Source organism: Phyllobates terribilis, unplaced genomic scaffold, assembly GCF_046119375.1.
Source record: "Phyllobates terribilis strain yellow unplaced genomic scaffold, ASM4611937v1 Scaffold_1__5_contigs__length_1240528914, whole genome shotgun sequence".
Classification (NCBI taxonomy): domain Eukaryota; kingdom Metazoa; phylum Chordata; class Amphibia; order Anura; family Dendrobatidae; genus Phyllobates; species Phyllobates terribilis.
This window is the reverse complement of record NW_027362761.1, coordinates 480,367,464-480,393,387: the sequence shown is the minus strand read 5'-3', so window position 1 is coordinate 480,393,387 and position 25,924 is coordinate 480,367,464.

Below are 25,924 nucleotides of genomic sequence, written 5' to 3'. Positions count from 1 at the left end.
CAGCGGCCGGTTTCGCCTGCGGTGCCTGCCGCGACAGCTTCCACGGCAACAGGGGTCCCTAGGCCTGAAGGGGATGGTGCAGAGGCGGAGGTGAGGCCTCCCAGGAAGAGGGCCCCGCAAGAGAGTTTTTGGCAGCTGGCAGTGGAGGCCATCAACACCCCCTCGGCGAAGTGTTACGCCGAGCTCGGGAGTCTGAAGTGGACTACCCGCAACCCCCGCAACCCCCCGATGACGCCAAGAGAGCAGCGGCGATGGACCGACACCTTCCTCAGAGGCTGGCTGGAAGGGTCCAATGCGGCGCGGAGAGAGTCGGTGGAGGCGTCCCAGACTCGGGGACGAGTCCTTGAGTTACACATCCGTGAGGGGTACGGATTCCTGGAGGAAGAGTGGACCGGGCACGAGGTGTTCGTTACTCGCGAGGTAATTAAGCGAGATTATCTGCCTGATCGCCTTCACAATCTGCGTGTGGGGGACATAGTGCACTTCGTTAAGTGCGAGTTAAGTGCGAGTGTTCCGGAGGGTGGTACGCGGCTGCGCTCACCCGACCGTATGAATGGAAAGATGTCCTGGAAAAGGACGAAGAGGTCTTCAGAAGGAGGGCCAAGAGGGAGGCTAAGCAGCGCTGGGCTAAGGAAGCCCCTAAAGGCTTTCTGCCCCCACCTAAGGCCAGTGCTCCGCCAGCAGAGGAGCCTATGAGGCGGCAGTGGGGGGAGATTGTGAGCGAGGAAGAAGAAGATCTCGCAAGTGGCAAGGAAGCTGATTTCCCTAGTGAGGTGCCAGAGGAGGAGTCAGTGCCACAATACCCAGGAGGGGCTGAGAGAGCGGTCGGGGAAATTCAAGCTGGCACCAGTAATGTCGTCCACAGCTTTACAGTGACCAGCTACGGCCCTACCCAGGTCGGCTGTGGCAGTGCTACATCCTTGGACGAGGACCCTGGGCCTACTAAGTACCCCGATCAGCCTTGGAGGTGGAAGAAGCCACCTTCCTCTGCAGCATGGGCCGCCTTCAGGAAGGAACGGAAGGAGGCCCGGAAGAAGTGAGCTGGCTAAAAGGTCTGTTGACCTTTCACCTTTTCTTCTACTAGGACCCACCAGCTGTGGTCCTGATTCTGGGACTGGTTCCCAATGGGGGCGGAGTGCCCCATGTTGAATTAGGTTAAAGAGAAAAATGGAGGACTGTTTCCCTACCTCCCAGGCCAGGAAGGCCTTAAGCAGCACCAAAGTTGTGTGCCCAGGAGAGCTGCTCTTTTTGTTTTTACTTTTTATTTTTCGCTTGCTGCGCCTTTTTCTGCTGGAATTTAAAATGCTGAGGCACACATTGAGGATGGATATCCTCCAAATCTAAGAGACTTGCGGCCTAGCGGGAAGAACCGGTGAACCCCGCTAGGGCCAAGAAGAAAGAGACTCACAGGGTGTTACCTGTGACTGTGTGCCTCAGAATGCAGCCCTTGAAGGAGATTGGGGGCTATTGAGGTGTTGGCATGTCTTAAAAATATGGACATGGACACTGTGTTTCCAGGGTCCTTACCGAGAAGGACCGGTACTCCTGAGAAAGTTTTGAAAAGTTGATAATGGACTGTCCTAAATTGCTGTTCCAGGGCCCTTAACCGAGAAGGGCCGGTCTCCCATCTAAGAAGACGACTTCAGGACCAGTCGTATGCTAAAGTGTTTTAGTAACTATAGTAATGTGATATGATGTCATAGCTGCTGATTTGTGTTGATTGTTTAGTGTGGTCGGGGACGACCAACATTAAAGTGTTGGGGAATGTAATAGTGGGGAAGGATGTAGCCTTCCCTAGGCACTGAAGTAGTTAAGGAAAATGTTCCCTTAGTTAATCCTCTCTGAACTGTGGTAGGCCAAGCTAAGGGGTTAGCTTCAGTGGTCCAGTCAGTAGAGTAGAGGGGGAACTTAGTGCCCTGATCAAGCCTTGAGAGATATAGAGCTTGTTCCTGGTATAATTCCTTCTGGGCTGTAGTACCTGAAAACAGCCACAAGATGCCACTGTTCTGGGTGCAGATGTCAGGTTGAGTCTGCCAGCAGAGTTATAGACAGTGATGGGTTAAAGTTCTGTGATGACAGCTCACAGAGGGTGGGCACATTAGCAAAAAGCCTCTGTTTTAGTGTCCAGAGGCCATTAAGATATAGAACGTTGTTGATTACAGGCAGCCTGAATATATATGTGGCTGCTAGGGTAGACGGGAGCTCCCTACCCTCAGACAGTGGGATCTCAGTGTGAAAGCTCCCTTACGCAAGAGTCCTGTTAGCTGGCCGGAGAAACTCAACAGAGAAGTATTGAGGACCCGGGGCACTTCTAGTCTGTAGGAAGCAGAAGAAGTTAAATAGGACTCCAGGCTAAGACGTGGGGGAGACATTTGATCCAGGCCACTGTTTAAAGAGGGAACCGGGGCTGAAGATGTTGCCAGCACCTGTGAGAGAGATGATAACCTGTCAGGCCTTATCCATTATATCTGCCTGTAAATATTCCCCTTCCCCAAGTAAAGTCCAAGTTCTGGTTAAGAACCTCGTGTCCTCTGAAATTATTGCTGCCCTGGCCCCAGAAGAAAAATGCCTGGAGACAGCCGCGATCGGATGGCTTGAAGTAAGTGAAGAGCACCACATACACAGCCACACTTCAGAGGGAGGACACGTATTGTCTGTAGGGTGTCATAGCGAGAGGGGGCTACAGCTCGCCCACGACTACCTCGCTGGTGCACCTTACATATGGAGTGCCGAAGTTCTCTTTGCAATTTAGATTACTTTTTTCTTCAGAGCTTCCGAATAGACCAGTGAGTGACCCCTCTTTTTTCTATTATGTATATTGGATTGACATGATTAGGATGGACAAGGGTGCAATGTCTGGATAAAATGTGTTGCATGAATTTATTTTTTATATTGGATATATGTTTAATATATTGTGTAGGTTCAGTGGTTCTTCCTATATATTGTTTCTGACAGCAGCATGTTATTAAATACATTACATATTGGCAGGGGCTGGCTGGCCAATTTTGGCCTGGGGGGCAAGCACACAGCAGTGGCATATTATCAGCAGCCCATCCTTATTGTGTTTACATCTGGCTGATTCATAAAGGGAATAGAGGTTACTTACAAGCCTTTAAAAAGATAAAGCTGGAATAATGATTGGATAGTTGTGGTCAAATGCCGACTAGATTCTCATCCACATCTATCAGTGAGCTACTCAGAGAGGTGTCTCACACTAGTCGACACGAGTCCATAACTATGCAAATTCATACCTGCGATCACTACGCTGGCAATACAGAGGAATCGTGTGTTCACAGCGCTCGATCACGATTCAGTGACCTGCCATCTCACAGAGTGACTGCAGAAATTTGTCTAGAGCTCGGAAAACAGTGTTGGAAAAAAAATGTGTGGCTTGGAAATTGCTTGTTGCCCTCATAGAACTGATTCATATATACTCGTCTGCATTGTAAAATAGACAAAACAGTCCCCCTAAAGAAGCTGCCATTAACTTTTTTTTTCTCATTTCATGTGTAAAGGTTAGTTTACTGTAGCGTCAGTGTGGTAATACGTATACTCACTGATCGCAGTCTTCTCCAGTATCCAGCGCCATTCCTCTTCTAAGTCACCTGACGGCTATTCTCCGGGTCATGCTGTGCTCTAAGTGACCCTGAAGTGGCTTTTACAATATAAGTCTATGGAGCGTGAGAACAAGGCTCAAAATGAGGATCCATAGGCTTACACTGTAAAGAGACTTCCAGGTCACATAAAGCAAAGAGTGATCCGGAGTTTGAAGAGTGATGACGTCACTCAGAGGAGAAGCAGAGTGGTGCTGGATACCGGAGAAGACAGCGCTAGGTGAGTGCCGTATATTAACCCACCGACACTAACATCTACACTGAATTAGGGGAAAAGTTAATGGGAGGATTCTTTAAAGCAGAATAACATTCACATACAGTTATATCCTTTCTGTGTAGTAGATCTGGTTACATTTAGAAATATGGAGACCGGATAATATGTGACTGGTATATGATACATAAGGGACATATCATCTGTGTATAACATCAGAAGTCTGTACACAGTATATTACATTCAGTATACCGGAGAAAATGTGACTGGTATATGATATACTGACTGCAGACATCAGATGGTATGTACTGGAGAATATCTGACTGTTATATAATATACTATGACTACAGACATCAGATATTACACCAGTCACATATTATCCTGTATATAACATCTGATATCTGTGTAGACAGTATATTACATAAAGTATACAGTACAATATGTGACTGGTATCTGATATACTATGTGTACAGACATCAGATATTACACCAGTTATATATTATTAGATGTCTGTGCATAGTACAGCACATAAATTATATAGGATAATAATATACGACCGGTATACTGACTACAGACACCCAATATCATATACAGGATAATATATGACTGTTGTACACTATACTATGACTACAGACATCAGATATTACACCAGTCAGTAGAGGGCAGGGAGGAACTCCTGGGACCATCTTTTTCGACCTCACTGTGAGCGCTGTACTGCTGTACTTCTTGGGCGCGCGACCGGAAGTGAGAGAGCGCGTGACCGGAAGTGAGAGAGCGCGCGTGGTGTGGCTGTGGTGAGCGGCGTAGGCGTGCGGCGTGGTCCGACTCGGCTCGCGGCCCTCCGGCAAGGAAGCCAGGCGGAGGTGACCGAGTGGACCGGGAGGACCGGTAGGAGGCGACCGGAGGGACGAGCGCAAGAGAGCGCTGTGATAGCGGCCGGCGGAGGGCGCCAGGTGGTGGTGACCAGGAGGTGACCAGGAGGACCGGTAAGAGGCGACCGGAGGGACGAGCGCGCTGTGATAGCGTGCAGCGTCCCTAGAGGAGGTGAGTGAGGGGCAGGAGGCCGCGATAAGCGGCCATACTGAACCCGAGTGTGTACTGTACTGTATTGTATTTGTATTTGTATTGTAATTGCATTTGTATCCCCCAAGTCCATATTTAATTTAATTGATCACCCCCCATCCATATTTAATAGATCACCCCCCCGTCCATATTTTAATTGATCCCCCTGATCACCCCCGTCCATATTTAACTGATCCCCCTGACCACATTTAATTTGACCCTCCGTCTACATTTAATTGATCCCCGACCACCCCCCGTCCATATTAAAGTGATCCCCCTGACCACATTTAACTGATTGACCCCCCCAGCCCATAATCAATTGATCCCCCTTGTCCTATTTAATAGATTCCCCCTGTCCACTTTTACTGATCCCCAGTCCCTATTTATTTGCCGTATCCCCCATCCATATTTATTTAACCCCCTGTCCATAACTAATTGATTGATTCCCCAGTCCACAATTAATTATTTCCCCAGTCCATATTTATTGATCCCCAGTCCATAGTTAATTGACACACGTCCATACCTATTTATTTGCCTTATCCCCATCCATATTTAATTAACCCCCTGTCCATAATTAATTGATTGATTCCCCAGTCCATAATTATTTCCTCAGTCCATAGTTAATTGACACACCGTCCATACTTAATTAATCCACCTGACCCACTCAGCTGATTCCCCCGTCCTTACTTAATTGATACTTAATTGATCCCCCGTCCATACTTAACTGATCCCGCGCCGATATCTAATCGATACACTTGCACATCCCTAATTGATCCCCGTCCATACACCTATATATAAATAATTGTGTTTTGTACATCCCCATATTTAGAATGGCGTCCATGTTGGCCGGAGCCGTGCAGTGTACATCTTGCGCTATGTATGCATTCCGTGAGCTACCGCTCAAGGATCCATACTGCTGCGAGAGATGTGAGCATATCGTGCACTTGGAAGCCCAAATCCTGGATCTAAGTGCTCAGATAGCGATACTGAGGAGCATCGACAACATGGAACGGAGTTTGCTGCTCACCGAGCAGACACTCAATGGGTCAACACTGGGGGTGGAGCATAGTGGGGAAGTGCAGGCTGAACAGGCAGGGAGCTGGATAACAGTTAGGAGGGCTAGAGGGAAGAAGTATAGGAAGGCTGGTTCAGAACCGGCATTATTGGAGCACGACAGGTCCTTTGACCGCCGGGGGAGTGTATGCTCCAGTAATGAGGGGGAGGGGGGAAGTGTAGGGCTGGCTAGACTGGTCTTGGTAGTGGGTGACTCTATTATTAGGGGGACAGATAGGGCAATCTGTCACAAAGACCGGGATCGCCGAACGGTGTGCTGCCTCCCTGGCGCTCGAGTCCGGCACATCGCGGATCGGGTTGACAGGTTACTGGGAGGGGCTGGCGAAGACCCAGCGGTCATGGTCCACATTGGCACCAATGACAAAGTGAGTGGTAGATGAAGGGTCCTCAAAAATGATTTCAGGGATCTAGGTAGGAAGCTTAGGGCAAGGACCTCCAAGGTAGTTTTCTCAGAAATACTACCAATCCCGCGAGCCACACAGGAGCGCCAACGGGAAGTTAGGGAGGTGAATAAGTGGCTAAAGAGTTGGTGCAAGGCAGAAGGGTTTGGGCTCATGGAGAACTTGGCCGACTTCGCGGTCGGCTACAGGCTCTACCGTAGGGGAGGGTGCAGCGGTGCTGGGGAAGAAGATGGCTAATTGGTTGGAGGAGTATTTAAACTAGAGACGGGGGGGAAACCAAGGAAATAGGTGGGATGTGAGGCAAGCAAGGGGGACGGGGAGAAGTGAATATAATGAGGGTGGAGAGGGGGGTGGGGATAGTACAGTTAGATCGTTAGAGAAGAATAGGATGGTAAATAACCCCAAAATTTTATCTTGCATGCTGACCAACGCAAGAAGCCTGACCAATAAGGCGGATGAGCTGCGGGCGCTTATATCGGAGGAGAGGTATGACATCGTAGGTATAACAGAGACTTGGCTAGACGATAGCTACGACTGGGCGGTAAATTTATTAGATTATAGTTTATTTAGAAGGGACCGGAAACAGGGGAAAGGCGGAGGAGTCTGCTTATATGTAAAGTCATATCTAAAGCCCAGACTAAGGGAAGAAATAGGAGAGGGAGAAGAGGGGGTCGAGTCCATGTGGGTAGAGATAGAGGGGGCAAAAAATAATAATAAAATATTACTAGGGGTCTGCTATAAGCCACCCAATATAACAGAGGAGAATGAGAATCTGCTATTAGGACAATTAGACAAAGTAGCAAAACATAATGAAGTGATTGTTATGGGGGACTTCAACTACCCGGATATTGACTGGGAAACAGAAACCTGTAGATCTCAAAAAGGAAAAAGGTTCTTGACAAATATTAAGGATAATTATCTCTCCCAACTAGTGCAGGAACTAACGAGAGGGAAGGCCGTGTTGGACTTAATATTGACTAATAGGCCTGATAGAATAACTGAGGTACAGATAGGGGGGCATCTAGGTAATAGCGATCATAATATTATCAATTTCGAAATGCCCTTCAGTAGGGTTATCAATAAGGGAACAACAAAAACATTAGACTTTAGGAGGGCGAAGTTTGATCAGCTCAAAGAAAACCTTCAACTTATAGACTGGGACAAAGTTCTTAATCAAAGGAATACGAATAGTAAATGGGAAACCTTCAAAAGAATTCTGAATACTCAGTGCGAGAGGTATATACCGTATGGGAATAAAAGGGCCAGAAATAAGAGGAAACCAATATGGTTGAACAAGAACGTAAAAGGGGCGTTAAATAGCAAAAAAGAAGCATTCAAGAGATTAAAACAGGAAAACAGTAAGGAGGCACTAATGTGTTACAAGGAAAAAACGAGAACTTGCAAAAAACAAATAAAAATAGCGAAGGAGGAAACAGAGAGACGTATTGCTAGGGAAAGTAGATCAAATCCCAAACTGTTCTTTACGTATATAAATAGTAAAAGGATTAAACCGGATAATATTGGACCGATAAAAAGTGATGAAGGCAAAATCATAGAGAAAGATGAGGATAAAGCTAATCTATTAAATAATTTTTTTTCGACAACTTTCACAAAGGAAATAGAACTAACAGGCGAAATGAGAAGTGACAAACTTAATCCTCCACTAAGTATGACAAATCTAACCCAAGTTGGGGTACAGAAACGCCTCAGTAACATTAAAATAAACATTAAAATAAACAAATCACCAGGACCTGATGGCGTACACCCACGGGTACTAAGGGAACTAAGTAATGTGATAGACAGACCGTTATATCTTATATTTAAGGACTCTGTTGAGACTGGGTCTGTACCTCTTCAAAAAGGGAGCAAAAAGTGACGCCGGAAACTATCGGCCGGTGAGTCTGACGTCCGTGATGGGCAAAATTTTTGAGAGTTTCATTAAAGAGGCAATTACGGAGCATCTTGATGCTAATAATCTATTAACCCCGAACCAACATGGATTCATGAGGAATCGCTCCTGCCAAACAAACCTGATTGACTTCTACGAGGAGGTTAGCTCTCGATTAGATCAGGGGGAACCAGTGGATGTCGTGTATCTCGACTTCTCAAAAGTGTTCGATAGTGTGCCACATAATAGGTTGGTATACAAAATGAGAATGATGGGGCTGGGGGAAAATGGCTGCAAGTGGGTAGCTAACTGGCTAAAGGATAGAAGGCAGAGGGTAGTTATAAATGGAATATACTCAGATTGGGTAAGCGTCACTAGTGGGGTACCACAGGGGTCTGTACTAGGCCCAATATTATTTAATATCTTTATTAACGGCATAGTCAACGGGTTAAATAGTAAAATATCAATATTTGCAGATGACACAAAGTTATGTAAAACAATTAATACAAAAGAGGATAGTGCAGACCTACAGAGGGATTTGGATAAGCTGGGTAGGTGGAGCATTAAATGGCAAATGAGGTTTAATGAGGAAAAATGTAAGGTCATACATATGGGAAGGAAAAATGGAAGTCACTGAATGGGAAATCATTGGGGAATTCAGAGATGGAGAAGGACTTGGGCATCTTAATTGACAGCAAACTAAATTGGAGTGCCCAAAGTCAGGCCGCTGCTGTAAGGGCAAACAGGGTAATGGGATGTATCAGAAGAGGTATAGCTGCAAAGGATGAGAACATTGTTCTTCCACTGTACAAAGCACTGGTCAGACCACACTTGGAATACTGTGCTCAGTTATGGGCCCCAATATATAGAAAGGATATAAATGAGCTTGAAAAGGTACAAAGAAGGGCAACAAAATTAATAAAGGGAATGGAGGGACTGCAATACCCAGAAAGGTTGGCAAAACTAGGACTATTCAGCCTGGAAAAGAGAAGGTTGAGGGGGGACATAATAAATGTGTACAAATATGTTAGGGGACAGTATAGAGACCTTGCCAGGGATTTGTTCAAAAGGAGGGATATTACGGTAACAAGAGGGCATTCACTAAGACTAAAAGAGAAAAGGTTTCAGCACCAGCATAGGAAGGGGTTCTTTACAGTAAGAGCAGTGAGAATATGGAATTCACTGAGTGAGGAGACGGTAATGTCGGATTCACTAAACCAGTTCAAGCGGGGACTGTATGCATTTCTAGATACCAGGCAGATTTCATCATATACTTAAAAATAGAATAAAATAGTATGTTGATACAGAGATTTATTCTGACTGCTGGTTTCAGAGTCGGGAGGGAATTTTTCCTCAGGTGAAGATTGGCTAAATCATTTGGGGTTTTTGCCCTCCTCTGGATCAACTTTAGCAATTACAGAACTAACAGGTCAAACTTGATGGACGCAAGTCTTTATTCGGCTTTACAAACTATGTTACTATTATCCTGTATATACTGTCTGATGTCTGTGTACACAGTATGGGCGAATAATTTTTCAGAGGGGCCACATGACAGACCATGACTGTCATGGAGGCCAAACCAATAGGCTGAAATTAATTATGCACAATATTATTATTAACATATTAATTATAATTAATAATAAAATAAAAATTATATATTATATTAAAGGACATGTGCGGGAACTGCTTCGTGTGGATGATGCTTCCTACGTAATACACACAGTGTCCTCCATTGCGCAGGTGCATTTCTCTCTGTCCTGCTGAGGGTAGAGCAAAGTACTGTTCTGCGCATGTGCGGGAGAAAGGCCAAAGAGCCCCGCCGCATGGACATTACAGTACTGTGCTCTGCCCTCGGCAGGACACAGAGAACTGCACTTGCGCAGGAGAGCAATGGGGGACACTGTGTGGATGACATAGGATGCGTCATCCACACGAAGCAGAGGAGGAGGATGGCATCACAAGAAGAGAGGAGGAGCTGGATCAAGACCAGTGACGTAAGTGATTATAATAAAACACCTCTTTTTGCCTTACAGGGCATCATATATACACTGTGTTCCAAATTATTATTCAAATAATATTTTCTCAGATTTTCCCAAATTACCTATATGAATTGCAGTCATTGTAATTTTCCAGTCAAATAACTATTAGAGTACAATTGAAAGGTTTTTGTACAAACTGCCTATGATAACAGTATGCCTGATAACAGTATGCCTGAGACGGGGCATTATCATGCATGAAAATGATCTTGCTGCGGAATGCACGGTTCTTCTTTTTGAACCATGGAAGGAAGTGCTGTTTGAGAAACTCAACATAAATTATGGAGTTCATCTTTACCCCTTCAGGGATCCTAAAAGGGCCGACAATCTCTCTCCCCATGATTCCAGCCCAAAACATTACTCCACCTCCTCCTTGTTAGCGCCGTAGCCGTGTTTGCATGGGGTGTCCATGAACCAGCCATCCTCCACTCCATCCATCTGGACCATCGAGATCATTTCATGCATGATAATGTCCCATCTCATGCTGCACATAACACATCTGCATCTCTGGGTGCTATGGACATAAAAGGGGACAAACTTATGGTGTGGCCCCCATGCTCTCCTGACCTTAACCCCATTGAGAACATCTGGAGCATCATCAAAAGGAGTGTCTATGATGGCGGGAGGCAGTTCACATCTAAGCAACAGCTCTGGGAGGGTATTCTGTCCTCATGCAAAACAATTGAAGCAGAAACCATCCAAACCTGACAAATTCAATGGACGAGAGAGTTCAGAAGCTCCTTTCGAACAAGCGGTCCTATGTGCAAATGTAACATCACTTAGAATAAAGTTTTGACTTGAAAACTGTTTGATTTCAGTTTGTAATAACCTGCTAATGCTTATAATTTCAAAAATGACCATTTTTTTGTTCTTTATTAAAATGAAAAGGTTGAAAACTCTGCTGTGCATAATAATTTGGAACATGCATTTTGAGTGCAGTTTGAGTTTTTTATTTTTTTAAAAATATACTGTTATTATAGGCAGTTTGTACAAAAACCTTTCAATTGTACTCTAATAGTTATTTGACTGGAAAATTACAATGACTGCAATTCATATAGGTAATTTGGGAAAATCTGAGAAAATATTATTTGCATAATAATTTGGAACACAGTATACAGCATTCCAGAATGCTGTCACATGGGGCCGAAAGGTGGTGATCGTAGGTTATATGAGAAAAACAGGTTCCATTTAAGGATGCTGATATCTCACCTATATACAGTATGAGTCCACACACAGCCCCCTATATGCAGTATGAGCCTCCACATAACCTCTCTATGTTCAGTTTGAGCAGCCACATAGCCCCTTATATTCAGTGTGAGCCGCCACATGTTCCCCTATATTCAATACGAGCCCCCACATAGCCTCCTATATACTGTGTGAGCCCTCACATGTCTCCCTATATTTATTATGAACCATCACATAGCCTCTCTATATACAGTATGAGCCCCCTATATACAGTATGAACCCCCACATAGCCTCCTATGTAAAGTATTAGCCCCCACCTGGACAGTTTGAGCCTCCACAATACCTCTCTATGTACAGTATGAGCTGATACATAGCCTCTTATATGCAGTGTGAGCCCCCACATATCCCCCTATATTCATTATGAGCCCTCACATAGCCTCTCTATACACAGTATGAGCCCCACATAGCCCTCTATATACAGTATGAGTCCTCACATAGCCCCTATATATAGGCACACATCCCATACACATATATAAAAAAATAAATAAACACACTCATCTCACTCCCAGTACTCTACTCCGGTCTCCGGTGCATTGAGTGCATTGAGTCTCTGCACAGCAGATACACCAGACATGATAACGTCACTTCATTGCATCAGTCGCACACGCTGATTGGTGGAAGTAGTAGCTGGCGGCTCCGTCCTCCACCAATGTATTCACATCACTTGTCTCATCTATTGCATTATTCTTTTGCCCAGTTGTGTATAAATATGTGACTCTTCAGATTTTGTGTTATTCTATGCCTGATGAAGAGGCCTGAGTAGTCTCGAAAGCTTGCAATTTGTTACCATCTTTTCAGTTATTCATAAAAAGGTATCAACCACTGAGGACACTCAAATCTTAATATTTTTCTATCTACTGGCTAACACGGTACAAAGATATATCTTTTTCCAACACAAATTTTTATCTCTCAATAAGAAAATTCCTCTGCAGTGCCCTGTGACGTCATCAGAACTGTCAGTGCATTTTTATGGATCCAGTTTACATCAGCAACAAAATATTAATTTAATAAAAAGGCAAAAAACCCTACCTCATTTTCTAATTATAAGATGCACATTTAAATGACCCCTTTTATCTATATTACTTACTGTTTGATGTACTAAAAGAAGTCACAGGACTCCATACTGCCATTCCTGACTGCAATAAACTACAACTCCGATATCACCTCCTAATGCAGCAGGAACAAAAGAGCTGACAACAGAGAATGATAGCATTTGCAACTAGATTTCTGTTACAATTTTCTGCTATAATTTGTCCACGTAAATGGCAAAACTACCCAAAAATTGAGCCATATAAAAATGTCCCAACTTGACCACCCCCTATCTACATGCCTTACTAAAGCATAGGGATGGCATGGAGGGCGAGCTCCATTGAAGACTTCCATAGTGGAGAGCCAGTGCAAAGAGCTGGAAGACTCCCAACAAACATGTATTATTACATTGTCATCCTCCTACTATAGGTGTCCTGTAGGGGTCGATACTTCCCCAGCAATATAGCAGCTAATCGCTAGTGGTTTTAGCTGCCATACCAGTTATTATCAACTGATCATCAGAAACTCCTCGTTTAGGGAAGAGGTGGTCCTGAAAATGTCTTATTACAGAGTGTTCCTGGCAATCCAGGATAAATCCAGTGGATGTGCTATAAGTATACCAAATCTTAAAAGTAAAGAGCTACCTACCAGGACTCGTCCCCTTCCAGCTGTCAGGTCCTAGTGACATAAGATGGCGCCGGTGCAGAACTTTATACATCTACTCCAATTGTGATGTCATATGATGTCTATGATGTCATGTGCATTGTGATGTCATCATAGCTGTCACTGTTATTTCAAATTTACAGCAGCAATAAAAAGTTGATTTAATTGTTTAAAAAAACATGGTGGGTAATTGCAGCCTGTGATCATTTTTCATACTGTTATTAATATTTAGGGGTATTAGTCAAGTCCTTCGCCGCCTCTTTTACTACACTTTATATACTGTTTATTATAATAATTTACAATTTACAAGCCCTGCATTTAGAATATGTAGTTACTGTAATAGCATCTGTTGAATGACTTGATGCCTATTAGTGCAATAAGATATTGGTTGAGCCTAATACTAATACATCATTTACCTTTTGCAGATGAATAATACGTCCAAGATGGTGTGCAGTTTTCAGACTCCATATACAGAGTCCCTAAGTGCTAGAAGAGCAGAATACTCCCCTCAAGTGACCCCAATTTGGAAATTATACCCTTTTGGGAATTTATCTACAAGTGTAGCAATGATTTTGACTCCATGGGTGTTTTCCAGAAACAAGCATCACTGGATGTTGCTGAGTGAAGATTGCAAATCTGCTATCGTAGTGTCTGAACGTTGTAGTGCCCAGTGCGTTATGCCCAGCTCGTGTTTCTGGAGACATGCACCCGTAAATTAAGTGGGTTCTCATCACTACAGAAATGCCAAACGTGGATGTTAAATGTGATTTAAACACACTGTGGAGCTCAGAAGGGAGGTGGGCATTTGGATTTGGGAGTGCAGACTTTGCTGGATTTCTTTTGGGGGTCGAGGAGCCATAGTGCGCTTTTCCAGAGCCTTTGTACTACCAGTAATGTGGAAGCCACCTATATTTCCGTTAAGAGATGATGGATCTGATTGGGGACTTGCTTTTTTGTGGATTGAGTTGAAGCTTTTATTAGGAACATTCTACATAACGTTTGGGATCACATTTATCCGGTGCTCTACGCTGAGCACTTATATTGGGGCTGCCTTCTAAATCTCCCAATGACGTGATTCAGGTGAAATCCCCAAGGGATCCATTCACTGTAATGAGGCATCAGAGTTACTCTGGACTTTGTCTGGCCTCTTTTCAGTGGTGTCCTTTTCAGAAGGACATAAAACTGTGGCCGACCACACTTTTATACACGCCTAAAAGACGGACACTGCCAGATCATAGGCCAGACTGTGTCCACAGTGCCTCCATCTGCCTCATTATAGGGAACCTTCCACCGGGAGTACTTTCTGAATCACGTATTTCAGAGATTTACACGGAAATCCCAGTGGAAACACTCAGCGCAGACTGCAGGATAAATGTGAGTGGAGCCATACTGTGTTCTTTGGGAGGCAGAGTGAACGAATCAAGAGCAGGGGAAGAATTGGTTTTATTTATTTTTAACGCTGTTCCTTATGCAGTATAAGTGATTAGACGACTTTATTCTTTGGGTCGGTGCGATTTCAGAGATACCAGATTTATATAGTTTTCTTATGTTTGGCTGCTGTCACACACTTATAAACGCTTCTTTTTTGCAAAAAGAAGTTTTTGCATCGCCATATTTTGAGAGCTATAATTTTTCCATATTTCTGCCGACAGAGCCATATGAGGGCTTGTTTTTTGCAGGATGAGTTGACGTTTTTATTGCTACCATTTTCGGGCACATGACATTTTTTGATTGTTTTTGATTCCGATTTTTGGGAGGCAGAATGAACAAAGACCAGCAATTCAGGAATTTTTTTTATGTCATTCACTGTGTGGTAAAATGTGTAAGGCAGCTTTATTCTTCAAGTCCGTACGATGACAGCAATACCACAGTTATATCAATTTTTTTTATGTTTTGGCACTTTTACACAATGAAAACAATTTTATGGGAAAAATAATTATATTTGCTTCGCTTTATTCTGAGAGCTATAACTTTTTTTTCCACTGATGGAGCTGCATGGTGGCTTGTTTTTGCGGGACAAAATTATGTTTTCAGCAGTATCATTTTTATTTACATTAGTCTTTTTGATCGCGTGTTATTCCACTTTTTGTTTGGCATTATGATGAAAAAGCATAGTTTTTTTTTACTTGTTTTTTTTTCATTTCAAATTCGGGGTTCCGGCTTGTTCGCGCCAAAAAATCGGCTCCGCCCATGAACATCCCTGATTTGCCACACTGTCACATAGATGTTATCATTCTTGAAAAAAAAAATCATAAAAAAGTCAGATTGGAATTTGCCAAACTACATGTTGACAAGCTACAAAGCTTGCGGGAGAATGTCCTATGGACAGATGAGATGAGACAAAAATGGAAGTTTTTGGCAAGGCACATCAGCTCTATGTTCACAGAAGGTAAAATGAAGCATATCAAGAAAAGAACACTGTCCCTACTGTGAAACATGGAGGATGCTGTTATGTTCTGGGGCTGCTTTGCTGCATCTGGCACAGGGTGTCATGAATATGTGCAGGGTATAATGAAATCTCAAGACTATCAAGGAATTCTAGAGAGAAATGGGCTGCCCAGTGTCAGAAAGCTTGGTCTCAGTCGCAGGTCATGGGTCTTACAACAGGATAATGACCCAAAACACACAGCTAAAAACACCCAAGAATGGCTAAGAGGAAAACATTGGACAATTCTGAAGTGGCCTTCTATGAGCCCTGACCTAAGCATCTTTGGAAAGAGCTGAAACATGCCGCCTGGAAAAGGCAACCTTCAAACATGAGACAAATGGAGCAGTTTGCTCATGAGGAGTGGGCCAAAATACCTGTCGAGAGGTGCAGAAGTCTCATTGACAGTTACAGGAATCGTTTGATTGCAGTGATTGCCTCAAAAAGTTGTTCAACATGTAGGGAGTGACGAAGTTCTCTTTGCAATTTAGATTACTTTTTTCTTCAGAGCACCCGAATAGACCAGTGAGCGACCCCTCTTTTTTCTATTAATCATTTTTGGGATCCCGCTCCTGGGACATTGCAGCAGGTACGTGTTCACACTATTAGAAGTTTTCTGACCATGCGTCCCTCCCACTAATTCCTTCCATTCATTCACAGGTGGTTTTAACTAGCTCTACCAGCCCATACATTGTAGATTTAAAGCCCAAGCAGAGACATATTGTCCATACAGGCTTACAGCCCAAGAGTGGCATATCCAGTGGTAGTGTAGCGTAGTTACCCATCATATGAAGGTAACCTTGTCGTGGTTGATGGGCACACATAAATTGGCCAAATTATTCGCAAAAAAACTTCATTTTGTAAAGTGACATCAGTCTAGATATAATATTTCTTATATATTCATGTATGGAGTGCCGAAGTTCTCTTTGCAATTTAGATTACTTTTTTCTTCAGAGCATCCGAATAGACCAGTGAGTGACCCCTCTTTTTTCTATTATGTATATTGGATTCACATGATTAGGATGGACAAGGGTGTAATGTCTGGATAAAATGTGTTGCATGAATTTATTTTTTATATTGGATATATGTTTAATATATTGTGTAGGTTCAGTGGTTCTTCCTACATATTGTTTCTGACAGCAGCAGGTTATTAAATACATTACATATTGGCAGGGGCTTGCTGGTCAATTTTGGCCTGGGGGGCAAGCACACAGCAGTGGCATATTATCAGCAGCCCATCCTTATTGTGTTTACATCTGGCTGATTCATAAAGGGAATAGAGGTTACTTACAAGCCTTTAAAAAGATAAAGCTGGAATAATGATTGGATAGTTGTGGTCAAATGCCGACTAGATTCTCATCCACATCTATCAGTGAGCTACTCAGAGAGGTGTCTCACACTAGTCGACACGAGTCCATAACTATGCAAATTCATACCTGCGATCACTACGCTGGCAATACAGAGGAATCGTGTGTTCACAGCGCTCGATCACGATTCAGTGACCTGCCATCTCACAGAGTGACTGCAGAAATTTGTCTAGAGCTCGGAAAACAGTGTTGGAAAAAAACTGTGTGGCTTGGAAATTGCTTGTTGCCCTCATAGAACTGATTCATATATACTCGTCTGCATTGTAAAATAGACAAAACAGTCCCCCTAAAGAAGCTGCCATTAACTTTTTTTTTCTCATTTCATGTGTAAAGGTTAGTTTACTGTAGCGTCAGTGTGGTAATACGTATACTCACTGATCGCAGTCTTCTCCAGTATCCAGCGCCATTCCTCTTCTAAGTCACCTGACGGCTTTTCTCCGGGTCATGCTGTGCTCTATGTGACCCTGAAGTGGCTTTTACAATATAAGTCTATGGAGCGTGAGAACAAGGCTCAAAATGAGGATCCATAGGCTTACACTGTAAAGAGACTTCCAGGTCACATAAAGCAAAGAGTGATCCGGAGTCTGAAGAGTGATGACGTCACTCAGAGGAGAAGCAGAGTGGTGCTGGATACCGGAGAAGACAGCGCTAGGTGAGTGCCGTATATTAACCCACCGACACTAACATCTACACTGAATTAGGGGAAAAGTTAATGGGAGGATTCTTTAAAGCAGAATAAATTTGACATACAGTTATATCCTTTCTCTGTAGTAGATCTGGTTACATTTGGAAATATGGAGACAGGATAATATGTGACTGGTATATGATACATAAGGGACATATCATCTGTGTATAACATCAGAAGTCTGTACACAGTGTATTACATCCAATATACCAGAGAAAATGTGACTGGTTTATGATATACTGACTGCAGACATCAGATGGTATGTACTGGAGAATATGTGACTGTTATATAATATACTATGACTACAGATATTATGCCAGTCACATATTATCCTGTATATAACATCTGATATCTGTGTAGACAGTATATTACATAAAGTATACAGGACAAAAAGTGACTGGCATGTGATATACTATGTGTACAGACATCAGATATTACACCAGCTATATATTATCAGATGTCTGTGCATAGTACAGCACATAAATTATATAGGATAATAATATACGACCGGTATACTGACTACAGACACCCAATATCATATACAGGATAATATATGACTGTTGTACACTATACTATGGCTACAGACATCAGATATTACACCCGTCACGTATTATCCTGTATATACTGTCTGATGTCTGTGTACACAGTATGGGCGAATAATTTTTCAGACGGGCCACATGACAGACCATGACTGTCATGGAGGCCAAACCAATAGGCTGAAAATAATTATGCTCAATATTATTATTAACAAATTAATTATAATTAATAATAAAATAATTATATATTATATTAAAGGACATGTGAGGGAACTGCTTCGTGTGGATGATGCTTCCTACGTAATCCACACAGTGTCCTCCATTGCGCAGGTGCATTTCTCTCTGTCCTGCTGAGGGTAGAGCAAAGTACTGTTCTGCGCATGTGCAGGAAAAAGGCCAAAGAGCCCCGCCGCATGCACATTACAGTACTGTGCTCTGCCCTCGGCAGGACACAGAGAAGTGCACCTGCGCAGGAGAGCAATGGGGGACACTGTGTGGATGACATAGAATGCGTCATCCACACGAAGCAGAGGAGGAGGATGGCATCACAAGAAGAGAGAAGGCGCTGGATCAAGACCAGTGACGTAAGTGATTATAATAAAACATTTTTTTTTGCCTTACAGGGCATCATATATACAGCATTCCAGAATGCTGTCACATGGGGCCGAAAGGTGGTGATCGTAGGTTATATGAGAAAAACAGGTTCCATTTAAGGATGCTGATATCTCACCTATATGCAGTATGAGTCCACACACAGCCCCCCTTATGCAGTATGAGCCTCCACATAACCTCTCTATGTACAGTTTGAGCCGCCACATAGCCCCTTATAATCAGTGTGAGCCCCCATATGTTCCCCTATATTCAGTACGAGCCCCCACATAGCCTCCTATATACTGTGTGAGCCCTCACATGTCTCCCTATATTTATTATGAGCCATCACATAGCCTCTCTATATACAGTATGAGCCCCGTAGTCATTATATACAGTATGAGCCCCCTATATACAGTACTTGCCCTCTCACATAGCCCCTATATACAGTATGAACCCCCACATAGCCTCCTATGTAAAGTATTATTCCCCACCTAGACAGTTTGAGCCTCCACAATACCTCTCTATGTACAGTATGAGCTGATACATAGCCTCTTATATGCAGTGTGAGCCCCCACATATCCCCCTATATTCATTATGAGCCCTCACATAGCCTCTCTATACACAGTATGAGCCCCACATAGCCCTCTATATACAGTATGAGTCCTCACATAGCCCCTATATATAGGCACACATCCCATACACATATATAAAAAAATAAATAAACACACTCATCTCACTCCCAGTACTCTACTCCGGTCTCCGGTGCATTGAGTGCATTGAGTCTCTGCACAGCAGATACACCAGACATGATAATGTCACTTCATTGCATCAGTCGCACACGCTGATTGGTGGAAGTAGTAGCTGGCGGCTCCGTCCTCCACCAATGTATTCACATCACTTGTCTCATCTATTGCATTATTCTTTTGCCCAGTTGTGTATAAATATGTGACTCTTCAGATTTTGTGTTATTCTATGCCTGATGAAGAGGCCTGAGTCGTCTCGAAAGCTTGCAATTTGTTACCATCTTTTCAGTTATTCATAAAAAGGTATCAACCACTGAGGACACTCAAATCTTAATATTTTTCTATCTACTGGCTAACACGGTACAAAGATATATCTTTTTCCAACACAAATTTTAAACTCTCAATAAGAAAATTCCTCTGCAGTGCCCTGTGACGTCATCAGAACTGTCAGTGCATTTTTATGGATCCAGTTTACATCAGCAGCAAAAAATTTATTTAACAAAAAGGCAAAAAACCCTACCTCATTTTCTAATTATAAGACGCACATTTAAATGACCCCTTTTATCTATATTACTTACTTTTTGATGTACTAAAAGAAGTCACAGGACTCCATACTGCCATTCCTGACTGCAATAAACTACAACTCCGATATCACCTCCTATTGCAACAGGAACAAAAGAGCTGACAACAGAGAATGATAGCATTTGCAACTAGATTTCTGCTACAATTTTCTGCTATAATTTGTCCACGTAAATGGCAAAACTACCCAAAAATTGAGCCATATAAAAATGTCCCAACTTGACCACCCCCTATCTACATGCCTTACTAAAGCATAGGGATGGCATGGAGGGCGAGCTCCATTGAAGACTTCCATAGTGGAGAGCCAGTGCAAAGAGCTGGAAGACTCCCAACAAACATGTATTATTACATTGTCATCCTCCTACTATAGGTGTCATGTAGGGGTCGCTACTTCCCCAGCAATATAGCAGCTAATCGCTAGTGGTTTTAGCTGCCATACCAGTTAATATCAACTGATCATCAGAAACTCCTCGTTTAGGGAAGAGGTGGTCCTGAAAATGTGTTCCTGGCAATCCATGATAAATCCAGTGGATGTGCTATAAGTATACCAAATCTTAAAAGTAAAGAGCTACCTACCTGGACTCGTCCCCTTCCAGCTGTCAGGTCCTAGTGACATAAGATGGCGCCGGTCCAGAACTTTATACATCTACTCCAATTGTGATGTCATATGATGTCTATGATGTCATGTGCATTGTGATGTCATCATAGCTGTCACTGTTATTTCAAATTTACAGCAGCAATAAAAAGTTGATTTAATTGTTTTCTCCAGTATCCAGCGCGATTCCTCTTCTAAGTCACCTGACGGCTATTCTCCGGGTCATGCTGTGCTTTATGAGACCCTTAAGTGGCTTTTACAATATAAGTCTATGGAGCATGAGAACGAGGCTCAAAATGAGGATCCATAGGCTTACACTGTAAAGAGACTTCCAGGTCACATAAAACAAAGAGTGATCCAGAGTCTGAAGAGTGATGACGTCACTCAGAGGAGAAGCAGAGTGGTGCTGGATACCGGAGAAGACAGCGCTAGGTGAGTGCCGTATATTAACCCACCGACACTAACATCTACACAGAATTAGGGGAAACGTTAATGGGAGGATTCTTTAAAGCAGAATAAAATTGACATACAGTTATATCCTTTCTGTGTAGTAGATCTGGTTACATTTGGAAATATGGAGACCGGATAATATGTGACTGGTATATGATACATAAGGGACATATCATCTGTGTATAACATCAGAAGTCTGTACACAGTATATTACATTCAGTATACCGGAGAAAATGTGACTGGTATATGATATACTGACTGCAGACATCAGATGGTATGTACTGGAGAATATGTGACTGTTATATAATATACTATGACTACAGACATCAGATATTATGCCAGTCACATATTATCCTGTATATAACATCTGACATCTATGTAGATAGTATATTACATAAAGTATACAGGACAATATGTGACTGGTATGTGATATACTATGTGTACAGACATCAGATATTACACCAGTTATATATTACTAGATGGTGGCCCGATTCTAACGCATCGGGTATTCTAGCATATGTCTCCCGATCCTCCTTTATAATGCCCCATGCAGGAAGTCACATGCCCCGTATATAATACTCCATGCATATAATATCCCATGCAGGATGTCACATCCCCCATATATAATACCCCATGCAGGATGTCACATCCCCCCTATAAAATTCCCCATGCAGGAAGTCACATCCCACTATAGTGCCCCATGCAGGATGTCACATCCCCCCTATATAATGTCCCATGCAGGATGTCACCTCTCCCCCATATAATGCCCCATGTAGGATGTCACCTTTCCCCCCATATAATGGCCCATGCAGGATGTCACCTCTCCCCCCATATAATGCCCCATGCAGGCTGTCACATCCCCCCTATATAATACCCCATGCAGGATGTCCCATCCCCCCATAGTGCCCCATGCAGGTCCCCTATGGCCCCATACAAAAAAAAAAAAATCCAATACTCACCTCACTTCTCAGCTGCTGCTCTGGACTCTAGCGTAGCCGGCATCTTCACGCTGTGCGCTGTGACCGGTCAGGAGAGAGAGTGGTGTAAAGACGTCACCGCGCCTTCTGACCTGAGACATCACAGAGCTGCAGCAGAAGACACAGGAGCTGCTGCGCAGGCACGGGGAGGGGTAAGTATGACACCGGGTGCCGGGGTCCTGATCGAGCGGGGGGAGTGACGGGAGGAGAGGAGAAGGGAGGGGAGGGGAGAGGAGAGGAGGGGAGGGGAGGGGTAAGTATGACGTAGCCGCTGATCTTCCGACGATAGCCGCATATAGGTCAGCGGCGCCTGCGGTCGGGGGACTTATGCTGCGAGCAGCCGGCTGCATCTCCCGGCTGCATCGCCGCTGACCTCCGTGCCGCACATGAGCCGCTAATGGCCGCCATGTTTTTCTGAAATGCCGCGTCGCTGATTGGCCGCAGCCAGAACAATCAGCGACCCGGGATTTCCAGGACAGACAGACAGACAGACGGGATAAGACAATTATATAGTAGATCAGATGTCTGTGCATAGTACAGCACATAAATTATATAGGATAATAATATACGACTGATATACTGACTACAGACACTCGATATCATATACAGGATAATATGACTGTTGTACACTATACTATGACTACAGACATCAGATATTACACCAGTCATGTATTATCCTGTATATACTGTCTGATGTCTGTGTACACAGTATGGGCGAATAATTTTTCAGAGGGGCCACATGACAGACCATGACTGTCATGGAAGCCAAACCGATAGGCTGAAATTAATTATGCTCAATCAGCAGAGCGGCGTTTAAATTTGCCGCCCATCTCGCTGATTGGTCGCGGCCAGCCACCGCGACCAATCAGCAGAGCGGCGTTTAAATTTGCCGGCCATCTCGCTGATTAGTCGCGGTGGCCGGCCGCGACCAATCAGCAGAACGTTGTTTAAATTTGCCGCCAATCTCGCAGATTGGACGCGTCTGGCGTCCGCGACCAATCAGCAGAGCGTTGTTTAAATTTGGCGCCAAGCTCGCTGATTGGTCGCGGCTGGCGTCCGCGACCAATTAGCACAGCAGTGTTTAAATGTGGCATCAAAATTGGTGATTGGTCGCGGCCGCTATTTAAATGTGGCGCCCAAATCAGTGATTGGTCGCGGGCAGCGGCCGCGACCAATCAGCAGAGCGGTGTTTAACTTTAGCGCCAAGATCACTGATTGGTCGCGTGCGGAGAGCGCGACCAATCAGCGAATCGTATTGGTGAGGAGCGGGGAGCGGAATCGTATTAGTGAGGACCGGGGAGCGCCTCTGCCTGTACCGCTACTTCCGCTGCGAGAAGCCGGGACATGAGCGACTGCTCGCAGCAGAAGTATCCCGACCCGCAGCGCCGCTCCCCGGTCCTCCCTTCACACCCTAGCCGCTGATGTCCCCACAGTATCTGCATGGTGTTACAAAGGTCCGGACATTTGTGTTAAAAATCGCTGATTGGTCGCTGGCGCTGCCCGCGACCAATCACCGATTTGGGCGACAAATTAAAATATCGGCCGCGACCAATCACCGAGCTTGGCTCCACATTTAAACACCGCTGTGCTGATTGGTCGCCGACGCTGGGCGCGACCAATCACAGATTTTGGCGCCACATTTAAATAGGGTCCGCGACCAATTAGTACAGCGGTGTTTAATTTGGAGCCAAGATCGGTGATTGGTCGCGGCCGATATTTAAATTTGGCGCCCAAATCGGTGATTGGTCGCGGGCAGCGCCAGCGACCAATCAGCGATTTTTAACACAAATGTCCGGACCTTTGTAACACCATGCGGATACTGTGGGGACATCAGCGGCTAGGGTGTGAAGCGAGGACCGGGGAGCGGCGCTGCGGGTCGGGATATCTCTGCTGCGAACGCCCGCTCATGTCCCGGGTTCTCGCAGCAGAACTATCCGCACAGGCAGCGCCGCTGACATCCTTGCGGCTAGGGTGTGAAGGGAGGACCGGGGAGCGGCGCTGACATCCAATTGGTCGCGGCCGCTATTTAAATGTGCCGCACAAATCGGTGATTGGTCGCCGTCTTGGCCCGCGACCAATCACTGATCTTGCTGCCAAAGTTAAACACTACTGACCGGGGAGCGCCGCTGCGGGTCGGGATACTTCTGCCGCGAGCGCCCGCTCATGTCCCGGGTTCTCGCAGCGGAAGTACCCGCACAGGCAGCGCCGCTCCCCAGTGCTCACCAAGACGATTCGATGATTGGTCGCGGTCTTCGGACCCGACCAATCACTGATCTTAGCGCAAAGTTAAACACCGCTGTGCTGCCCGCGACCAATCACCGATTTGGGCGCCAAATTTAAATATCGGCCGCGACCAATCACCGATCTTGGCTCCACATTTAAACACCGCTGTGCTGATTGGTCGCGGCCGATATTTAAATGTGGCGCCCAAAACGGTGATTGGTCGCGGGCAGCACAGCGGTGTTTAACTTTTGCGCTAAGATCAGTGATTGGTCGGGTCCGAAGACCGCGACCAATCATCGAATCGTCTTGGTGAGCACTGGGGAGCGGCGCTGCCTGTGCGGGTACTTCCGCTGCGAGAACCCGGGACATGAGCGGGCGCTCGCGGCAGAAGTATCCCGACCCGCAGCGGCGCTCCCCGGTCCTCTCTTCCGCATGGAGGTCAGCGACGCCGGCGGTCCTTACGCTGCTACCGGCCGGGAGATGAGCGCCTCGCGCCGGTCATCTCCAAGCTGCATCTCTGTCCCGCAGATGGGTCCGGAGGTCGAGGTCCTTCTGCTGGTACCGGCCGGGAGATGAGCGGCTGCATCGCCACTCAGCTCCGTCCCGCAGATGAGCCGCTAACGGCCGCCATCTTTTTTCAGAAATCCCGCAGCGCTGATTGGCCGCTGCTGGACCAATGAGCGACGCGGGATTTCCTGGACAGACAGACAGACAGACAGACGGGATAAGACGATTATATATACAGTGCCTACAAGTAGTATTCAACCCCCTGCAGATTTAGCTGGTTTGATAAGATGCAAATAAGTTAGAGCCTTCAAACTGCAAACGAGAGTAGGTTTTATGAACAGAAGCAAAAATCTTGCAAACCAAAAAGTTATGTTGCTCAGTTGAATTTTATTAAATTTTAAACATAAAAGTGTGGGTCAATTATTATTCAACCCCTATGTTTAATATTTTGTGGAATAACCCTTGTTTGCAATTACAGCTAATAATCGTCTTTTATAAGACCTGATCAGGCCGGCACAGATCTGTGGAGTTATCTTGGCCCACTCCTCCATGCAGATCTTCTCCAAGTTATCTAGGTTCTTTGGGTGTCTCATGTGGACTTTATTCTTGAGCTCCTTCCACAAGTTTTCAATTGGGTTAAGGTCAGGAGACTGACTAGGCCACTCCAACACCTTGACTTTTTCCCTCTTGAACCAGGCCTTGGTTTTCTTGGCTGTGTGCTTTGGGTCGTTGTCTTGTTGGAAGATGAAATTACGACCCATCTTAAGATCCTTGATGGAGGAGCGGAGGTTCTTGGCCAAAATCTCCAGGTAGGCCGTGCTATCCATCTTCCCATGGATGAGGACCAGATGGCCAGGCCCCTTGGCTGATAAACAGCCCCAGAGCATGATGCTGCCATCACCATGCTTGACTGTAGGGATGGTATTCTTGGGGTCATATGCAGTGCCATCCAGTCTCCAAACGTCACGTGTGTGGTTGGCACCAAAGATCTCGATCTTGGTCTCATCAGACCATAGAACCTTG